The sequence below is a fragment of the Sceloporus occidentalis genome, unplaced genomic scaffold, assembly GCF_023333645.1.
Source record: "Sceloporus occidentalis isolate IW3139 unplaced genomic scaffold, rSceOcc1.0.p SCAF_557, whole genome shotgun sequence".
In the NCBI taxonomy this organism is placed as follows: Eukaryota; Metazoa; Chordata; class Lepidosauria; order Squamata; family Phrynosomatidae; genus Sceloporus; species Sceloporus occidentalis.
Window position 1 is genome coordinate 15,657 of NW_028317537.1, and position 9,344 is coordinate 25,000.

Genomic DNA, 9,344 nt, shown 5'->3' on the forward strand with positions numbered 1-9,344 from the left:
AGTGTTCGTGAGCGTCTAATAAAATTTTGGTTGATCTGGATGGGGAGGTTTGATATTCCTATACGTGACCCTGACAGCTTCTCCAGTACATTGCAGAACTTCTCCGAGAGCAATTTACCCTAACTTTAACCTCATGTAACAGTAACCCCCCGGGCGCAAGTTATGGCTCCGGCCGCTAATACCGGCTCCTCCACTTAGGTAAAGATTATAGCGCCGGCTGCTGATACCGGCTCCTCCCCTTAGGTACAGATTAAAGAGCCGGACGCTAATACCGGCTCCTCCCCTTAGGTACAGATTATAGCGCCAGCCGCTAATACCGGCTCCTCCCCTTAGGTATAGATTATAGCGTTGGCCGCTAATACCGGCTCCTCCCTTTAGGTACAGATTAAAGCGTCGGACGCTAATACCGGCTCCTCTCCTTAGGTACAGATTATAGCGCTGGCTGCTAATACCGGCTCCTCCCCTTAGGTATAGATTATAGCGCTGGCCGCTAATACCGGCTCCTCCCCTTAGGTATAGATTATAGCGTTGGCCGCTAATACCGGCTCCTCCCCTTAGGTACAGATTAAAGCGCCGGACGCTAATACCGGCTCCTCCCCTTAGGTATAGATTATAGCGTTGGCCGCTAATACCGGCTCCTCCCCTTAGGTACAGATTAAAGCGTCGGACGCTAATACCGGCTCCTCTCCTTAGGTACAGATTATAGCGCTGGCCGCTAATACCGGCTCCTCCCCTAGTGGGCCGGGAGTATTACGCGGGATATTAATGTCTTTATATAATATAAGACATTAAGAATTGATTGAAAATAACCGAATGTTTCTCTGTTTTGTTTCAGATTAAGAGACAAAAATGAACGGCCACTTCTCAAAGTACCCCCAAGGAGGGATTAGAAGTCCCTCTCCGCAATCAAGGTGCGATTTATTTTCTTCTTAAAAAGCCTAATTTGGTTTCCTGCCCATTTGTCATTAACGTGTAACTTTTAACCCTTTCAGCTGCTCCTGCTGCTTCACACGGTAGTTTGCTTTCCTTATCTCTTCCGTGTCTCTGTGCAGCCGTGTCTGTGCGTCTGTGGCTTTTGTTAAAATGATATACGTTCATAGAGTATGTTTTATTTTTTCACAGCACCTATGAGTTTGCGCCCTCCGTAAAATCGGATAAACCTGCCAAAATCAGTGCAAAGAGCCTTTATGGTAAGTGGAATACTTTGCTGTCATTGGCTGTTGCCTTTTCGGTTCCTGTCGGGGGTCATTAGGGTCAGGTCCTAGCTGGTATTTTGCCTGTGAGTGCTGGATTTGGTGTGAAATATCACGACCCTAGGGGCCCTCAGGCTGAGCGTGATGGGATTGTTACCCTTGGAGTGTGGGTCACCATGTGAGCTGCTAATGTATCGCATCATTTATGACCCATGTTTTTAATAGGAGATGGAATTTATTTCTTTCGATCTTCATCCAAGCACAAAAAGAAAGGTGGACGTGGGCTTCCAGGTGTGGTGAAGGGTGTGCCTGATTGTGCATGCGCGAGCTGCATGGACCTGCCATGCTTTAGTTTCACCTGGAGCTGTGTGGCTTATTGCTGGCTATTTACATAACTGACGGAGGCATTTAGAACCAGAATAAAGGGTTTTATTTGCCCCGTTTACTGATGTTTCTAGGGCTATAGAACCCTGTGATACCAGTCGGGGGGGCAGTCAGGGGAGGGGAGAGAGAAAGGGAGGGGGGGCAGTCAGGGGAGGGGAGAGAGGGGGGGCAGTCAGGGGGGGAGAGGGGCACGAGTGTCAGGCTGACCCAGTCCGTGAGCTTTTCCTTTAGATCTACCGGATCTCTGAGCGTTCCTCACTTTTCCCGCTTGTCTTGACTCGCATCTTTATCGTTCGTGTAACAAATACTTTAACCTACAGAGCAAAGGAAAAGTTACGCGCGGGACAGCGCCAGCAGCGTGTCGGAGACGTCCCGCTACCACGTCGAGGTAATGCCTTCATCTTGGTGTATTTTAATGATACTTTACGTGTTTCATAGACGTCGTTGTTCTTTTCTCTAAAATAGAATGATGTAAAGTCACAAAAGCTTTTGGTGCCTCGAAGGTCCCTTCCTCAGACGGGGGTGCGGGTGCAAACCAGGCGAGGCCGTGGGCTATTACCCTCCGTATTGCATACATTATATTGCTGATGAGGGAAGTCTGAACATGGCAGGCATCTGGGGATGGGGTGGTAGCGGGACAGTTTGAGGGACTTTTGGGGTCAGTGAGATTTGCCCCGAATTGGTTAATAATTTATACAGTTTCAAGGCCTTTAGATTCATAGAAACGGGAGCAGAGCGCGTTATATGATTAGCGGCATTAATTATCAGGATTATTGTTATCATATAGTTATTATAAACGATGGGGTACTCGGTGGAGCGCAGCGGTGATTACATGCGCGGGTTATCGTTTTCTTTGATCCCTTTCAACAGCTTTAAACGTTAAAACGCAATATTTTGGTTGAACTTCAAGACAAAAAACACTTTCTGCTTTTATGATATTTAATTTGGCGAAGTTGCTGCAAATAAGACGAGGTGGAAACGAGTAGAAATGGCTGGAAATGGGTTTGGGTTCTTTCATCTTCTTCATTCTTGGAACGTAATGTTCCGGGTAGAATGTTCGAGGTGCGGTTCCAGTGACTCTCGCTTTCTTTTCCCGGTGTTCGAAGCGCTAAGGTTTGCGCTATTGGGGTAAACGCTCCGTTTTTGCTCGGTAAGAGGGAGAAATGCATTTTATTTTAAGGCTATTTGGGACAGCGTCCGGTTGAACCGATCCACGTGGTTTGTCTTCATGCGGCCCCCCTGGTTTTGGTTTGATGGAAGTTCTACCAGCCCTCGAGGGGGAATTTGGCCCTGGGGCAACAACAGCATAGGGGCCGGTAACCAAGCCGCCTTCACACGTTAGACAGTAAACCTCCGGCATCCAGGGCTTTAAGTCTGCGGGAAACGGTAATGGCCGGGGGGGACATAGGCAGCACGAGCGACCCGCTGCAGGGGCTCCTAATCAGAGGAAAGCGGCAAATCGCCAGCTGCAGACGGGGAGGCTTACGGCGCAAACGTAATGTCGCTAAAGAGAGTGCGCGCTAAACCTGTTGACCTTTAACACCCGTCGCAGCACCTGACCACGTTTGTGATGGATCGCAGAGATGCCGTGTTAACGGTAGACGATGGAATCCGGAAACTGAGGTTACTGGACGCCAAAGGAAAGGTCTGGACCCAGGACATGTGTCTTCAAGTTGATGACAGAGGTGTTAGTCTTTATGACATAGAAACCAAGGTAACCCACGGCTTTCACGCAGCAACCGCTTTCCTTTTTAGTGCAAACCCCCTTCCCCTGCCGCGGGTTATTTATCTGTTATTTCGTTACCCTGTTCATGAATGCTTTGTAAACATAAGAAAAACGTTGGACGTTTTTCCAAAATTGATGAAATTTGGCCATGCCATCTGATTATATTCACAGCGACCCATTAGTATATGGAGTCTCTCCCTATGACGGTGTTTTTGATAATTCCTCCCCGTTCATGGGATTAGTTGTACCTGCTGTGCTTATAATGTCGTTTAGTGATATGCATGGAATCCTTGCTTGTGCCGGGGACGTGCATGTCTGCTTGCCTGTTTGCTCTGCGCATGTTACCTGCACTCCCGCCGGGGGCTTCAGAAATGTTACCCCTTTAAAGGGCCAGTTCCACAGACGCAATGAGTGTCGTTTCATTTCCGTGCAGAACGAACTAGAGAGCTTCCCGGTCAGTGCCGTCCAGCACTGCCAGGCTGTGATGAATGTTTGCCGCTATCACTCCATTCTTGCGCTAGTTTGTAAAGAGCCGTCGCAAAGCAGAGCCGATCTCCACATCTTCCACTGTGATGAGGTCAAGGTAAGAAGTGTCGCAGGAACGGGTGCATCGTGTTGGGTCACGCGTGTGCTGGTTGCATGTCGGATCACGTGTCTTGTCCCTGTCTGAGCACAAGTCTCTGCCTTCTGGCACAAGGGCGCCCGCGGTTGCCGAACGCAGACCTTTCTCCGATCGCAGCTAGAACTACCGGAGGGAAAAAGCTTTACGTCTTTTGAGTAAAAACCCACGGAAAGTGCAGGTTTCGCCGTGAACCGGAGGATGTCCGATCCGGGGCTTTCTTCCTAGCAAAACATACACCGGAGTTCGAAAAATATATTTTTATAATACATTTATGTACATTTATTCTATGGATATAGTGGGAATGGAGCTCCCTGCCCCACAGAGGAGGGCAGACCCTGACTGCCTATCTGGCAAGTGAACAATAGGCCCTTATACTTCTCCATACGGCGCTGAACCAGGCGTATCGCGGCCGTAAAGGGCTAACTTTGTGTGGGGACCCAGAAAGCACCGCAGGCTGCGCCCTTTCCCCTGAATCCAGGCAGCGGCGGCAGCTTCCTGATGTTTGCTGCACGTCTGGAGCAGCGGCTCTCGGAGACTCGCAGGGGACGCTTGATTCAAGAACTTGATAAAATAGCCGCTTTCAGGGAAACAATGAAGTCGTCTCGGCAGGAAGATTCTGCGGATTGAGATGCTACAGAAACGGGGAAGAATAAAGCGATGGACAGTGGGACGTTTTCACTCCAACCTTAATTATTCCGTCTCCCTCCTCGATAATCGTAAAAACCTCCACTGATCCCGTTCACTGCCCACCGACCCCGGAGCGAGAGACGCGTGCGTGCCGCACCATGGGAGGTTACAAACTTTATTCATATATCAGAAATGAAATATATCACACACATCCATACACTCACTGGACACTTTATTAGGTACGTCTGTTCAATTACTTGTTAACACAAATGGCTAATCAGCCAATCACACGGCGGCAACTCGATGCATTTAGGGATGTAGATGCGGTCAAGATAACTTGCTGAAGTTCAAACCGAGCATCAGAATGGGGCAGAAAGTGGATTTTTGTGACTTTGAACGTGGCATGGTTGTTGGTGCCGGACTGGGTGGTCTGAGTATTTTAGAAACTGCTGATCTACTGGGATTTTCACCCAAACTCTAGGATTTCCAGAGAATGGTCTGAAAAAGAGAAAATATCCAGTGAGCGGCGGCTGTGTGACGGAAATGCCTCCTTGATCTCAGAGGAGAGAACGGGCCTTCTGGTTCGAGATGACAGAAAGGCGACAGTAACTCAAATTACCCCTCGTTACACCCAAGGCCTGCAGAATCCCATCTCTGAACCCACAGCACGTCCAACCTCCAGCAGCAGAAGACCCCACCGGGTGCTGCTCCTGTCAGCTGAGAACCGGAAACCGAGGCTACGATTCCCACAGAATCACCAAAACCGGACAACGCTGCCGGGTCTGAGGAGTCTCCATTCCGGCTGCGACGTTCAGATGGCCGGGTCAACGACATGAAAGCCGGGATCCATCCTGCCTCGGATCAGCGGGACAGGCTGGTGGGGGTGTAATAATGTGTGGGGGGGGCATTTTCTTGGCACACTTTGAGCCCCTGAGTACCTATTGAGCATCATTTAAACATTGTGACAGCCGACCGGAGTATTGTTGCTGACCGCAGTGACCATCGCTTTATGACCGCAGTGTCCCGATCTAATGATGGCCGCTTCCAGCAGGATCACGCACCGCGTCACAAATCACATCATCTCCAACTGGTTTCTATGACATGACAATGAGGTCACCGGATTTCAACTCAATAGAGCACCTTTGGGATGTGGGGTGCGGGAGATTCGCATCATGGATGAACGGTGTGATGTCATCATGTCCATACGGACCAAAATCTCTGAGGAATGTTTCCAGCACCTTCTAGAAAATCTGCCACAAAGAATGAAGGCAAAAGGAGGTCTGACCCGGGACTAGCAAGGCCACCTAATAAAGTGGCCAATGAGTGTAATATTTATATTTTTATATATATATATATATATATATATATATATATATATATATATATAACGGAGAACGGCTCGGGACCTGCCAGCGGCATTACGCGGATGGGCATTGGGGGCAGTTTCTCACCGGGATGTTATCTGGGCAGGAAAGGGTGCGGAACGATCGGCTCCTGGGGGCTTCTCGGAGCGGCCGAGTCTTTGCATGGAAACCGTTGCGAATGCCATGGAAACCGGCGTTAAGCGCTGAAAGCTTGCCGCAAGTCTGAACTGTTTCATTGGCATGAAAGTAAAGAAAATGTTGTCCCCGTTTATAAATTATTTGCTTTCTTTGCAATTCGGTCTTATTAAAAAAAAAAAAATCCTAAAACTCCCGGCCGTGTTTTCTCGTTAAACGTTGTTTTTGAGGATCTCGTTAATTTGTGTAAAACGTTGGTTATTCCATAAATATAAGAAGCGCGGCAGAGCAGCGATCGGCCTCCTGCGCCTCCGTCTTTTAGGTTTTGGAAATGATTCCCGTGCTGTTTAGAAATAACCCCATTTTTTAAAATAAATCCCAGAGTTTTGTTTCTGTGGCCGCGCCGGCGCTTTTCTGTTTGCGTCCCGTAGAATTTCATTTCTAAATCATTTATATACATTGTAAAGTTTGTGCTTTTTTCATTGATTTTAATTTTGCGCATTTTTCTCCAGGCGTCTGTAATTCAACAAGACATCGAAAGCGCGATCAACGACAGCAAAGGCGGCAAAGCCAAGAAACGGCCCGAAACGCTGAGGTCTGTCCGGGGCGGGGGGCTTTTCCCTGGCGGATTGTCCCACGTCTTGTATCGTCTGACACTTTCTCTTTAATGTGTTGAGCTGCGTGCGATGCTGATGATTGAGCTCTGCGGGCGGGATAAACGGACGCGTTCTACATGCGCAATACAGCAGCTCCCAGGCGGACGCCGATAGTCTCTGGTTCATCTCATGTATACCCAGACATGCAGCCATTTGCCCATTTTTGCCGAGACCCCTCGAAATAACGGTTGAGGTTCAGGGCCAGAGCTTTGAGGCGTCCTTTCTTTAGTGAATAAACCAGTGACCGCAGGCATTTGGCTGATCTTCTAGCTCTTTGGAAAGTTCCTCGCCAGAGATCGGATTTCAGTCGGGCGTCGTGGTTCTAATGTTCTGGTTCTTTGGTTTTAGGGCCATCTCTAGCAGTGACAGTAAAATACCACCTCCTCCTCTGGCTCTTGCCCCCGTGCCGCCTGGGTCCGTCACACAAGTGGATGTGCGCAGCAGGGTGGCCGCCTGGTCCGCTTGGTCATCAGAATACGGAGACTGTAAGTGAAAGGATAGGGGGACGTGCCTTAAAGTGTTAATCTGCTGCTGAGAGTACTAGGATTTATCGTTTAGAGGGTTTCGAGCTGCATGGGCAGCCGCTTTTCTCCTCGTCGGGGATGATCGGGACACCCGGTGGTCTCGTAGACTGACGGTCGCAGGACTTTCGGTAATCACCTTGGCAAACGTTTCTCTAATTCTCCGTTTTTTGTCTCCTGGTTTCTCTGTCGCCCGACAGATGATTTTTTGGACTTCGATAACAGATTTAGAATCAGACCTCTGACTTTTTTTTTTAGTGCTTTTTTTTTCAGCAGTTATTTCTTTCCGTTTCTAGACGACAAAACAAGGCAGAATATGGCCGGCGAAGAAACCGCGGAGATGGCGGAAGCCAGGATCGACAGAGATGTCGTGAGTCATTTTTTGGGGCCACAAACGGCTGCCTTTTGTCTGACGAAACCTCTTCCCAAATCTCTCGTAATGGGTTATTTTGCATGAAAGAGTGGCGTTTTTATTACGAGGGGTTATTTACGCCGAGCAGCCCCCAAGCGCAGACTCGTTGTGGGTAGGAAATGATGTTTAGCGCATGGTGAGATTTTGCTTGCAGTTGCGCTCGGAGTCTCACACAGGATTCCGTGATGGCGGTGGCAGCGGCATCCCTTTTGGGTTCTTTGTCTTATTCTTTGTACAAATATTTATTATTAAGCTATATAAATGTCACTTCTCCCTTCGGTACGTTGCACGCAGGACTGGGTAGCGCAGGTTTAGTGGCGCCTCCTGAATGCTTTTGATCTGTTTGTTAATGTAAATGAAGGCGGAATGCAGGCAAATTGCTTTTCGGCGGCCAGCGATTTCTTTCTGCTTGTGTTTAAAGGTCTTTCGCGTGCGTTGAACGTGATGTTGTCGTCTGAAACCCTGATATCCTGTTTTCTTTCAGCAAATTCTAAACCACATTTTAGATGACATCGAATTCTTCATTCTGAAACTCCAAAAAGCTGCGGAAGCGTTTTCTGAGCTGTCCAAACGGAAGAAATCCAAGAAGAAGAAGGGCCCCGGCGGTACGTGATCAGCTTCTTCGGCGGCAGAAAGAAAATATAATGTGGATTTAACTTTATCTCCCCTTTTGTGTAGAGGGTCTCCTGACGCTCCGCGCACAGCCGCCTCCGCACGAAGAATTTGTAGATTGCTTTCAGAAGTTCAAGCATGCCTTCAACCTCCTGGTACGTGCCGGGTATCGGAATTCTGCTGTCTGCGCTTGTGGGGATCGCTGCTCTCTTTATCTCTGCATCTACATGCCTTTGGCAAATGTGAACGCTCAGAAGCTTGCCGATTTAACTGTCCATTATACAGGGCCGGCTCGCTGATTGAAATGTCCAGTATACAGGGCCGGCTCGCTGATTGAAATGTCCTGTACACAGGGCCGGCTCGTTGATTGAAATGTCCAGTATACAGGGCTGGCTCAGCTCTTCTTGCAGGAGAATCTCTTGGGGTCGGCCCCTCTGTAATGCGCAGTCCTGTAAAGTTGGTGAATATGCTCTAGAATGCGTTTATTAACCCCTTACAATATTCCAAAGTGACCTGATACATGCGCGTTGGTCTTTCAGGCCAAAGTGAAGAGTCACATACAGAGCCCCAGCGCTTCTGAACTCCTCCATTTTCTTTTTACTCCTCTGAATATGGTGAGTGTGAACTATATTATTTTTAACAGCGTTCATTTAGTGATTTTTTTGGGGGGAAGTTTGCAAAAAGCATTTTAATCGTTACGTTGCCTTTTCCCTCTATGGAGTAGCCATGTTTTCAGCACCTTTGAAATGGCCACATGGACGTTTTTCAGCTGAAATACCGGAATATTGCTTTAGATCTGAGATTTATTGCTCGTTTATAGATGGTCGATGCCACCGGAGGCCCGGAACTCGCCAGAACCATCTTAAGCCCGCTCCTAACCAAGGACGCCATTGACTTCTTCAACCACGTTCTCAACGCCGAAGAGAAACAGCTGTGGACGTCTCTGGGCGAAACGTGGAATAAGTCGCGGTAAAACGGGGGCTCTAACTTTCACCGCAGAGGAGTCCGTATTACGTTTTCGTGGATTTAACAGTTTGAAAAACTAGCGCTCGCCTTGCATGCTGTGCCTGTTGACCTTTTAGGGGGAGAGGG

General features: G+C 48.5%; 1 pseudogene; it reads left to right on the forward strand.

Annotated features, from left to right (window-relative positions):
• The first annotated feature begins 1,159 nt into the window (after nucleotides 1–1,159).
• Nucleotides 1,160–9,344, forward strand: part of LOC149271123 (epidermal growth factor receptor kinase substrate 8-like) — a 19,861-nt pseudogene continuing 11,676 nt past the window's right edge.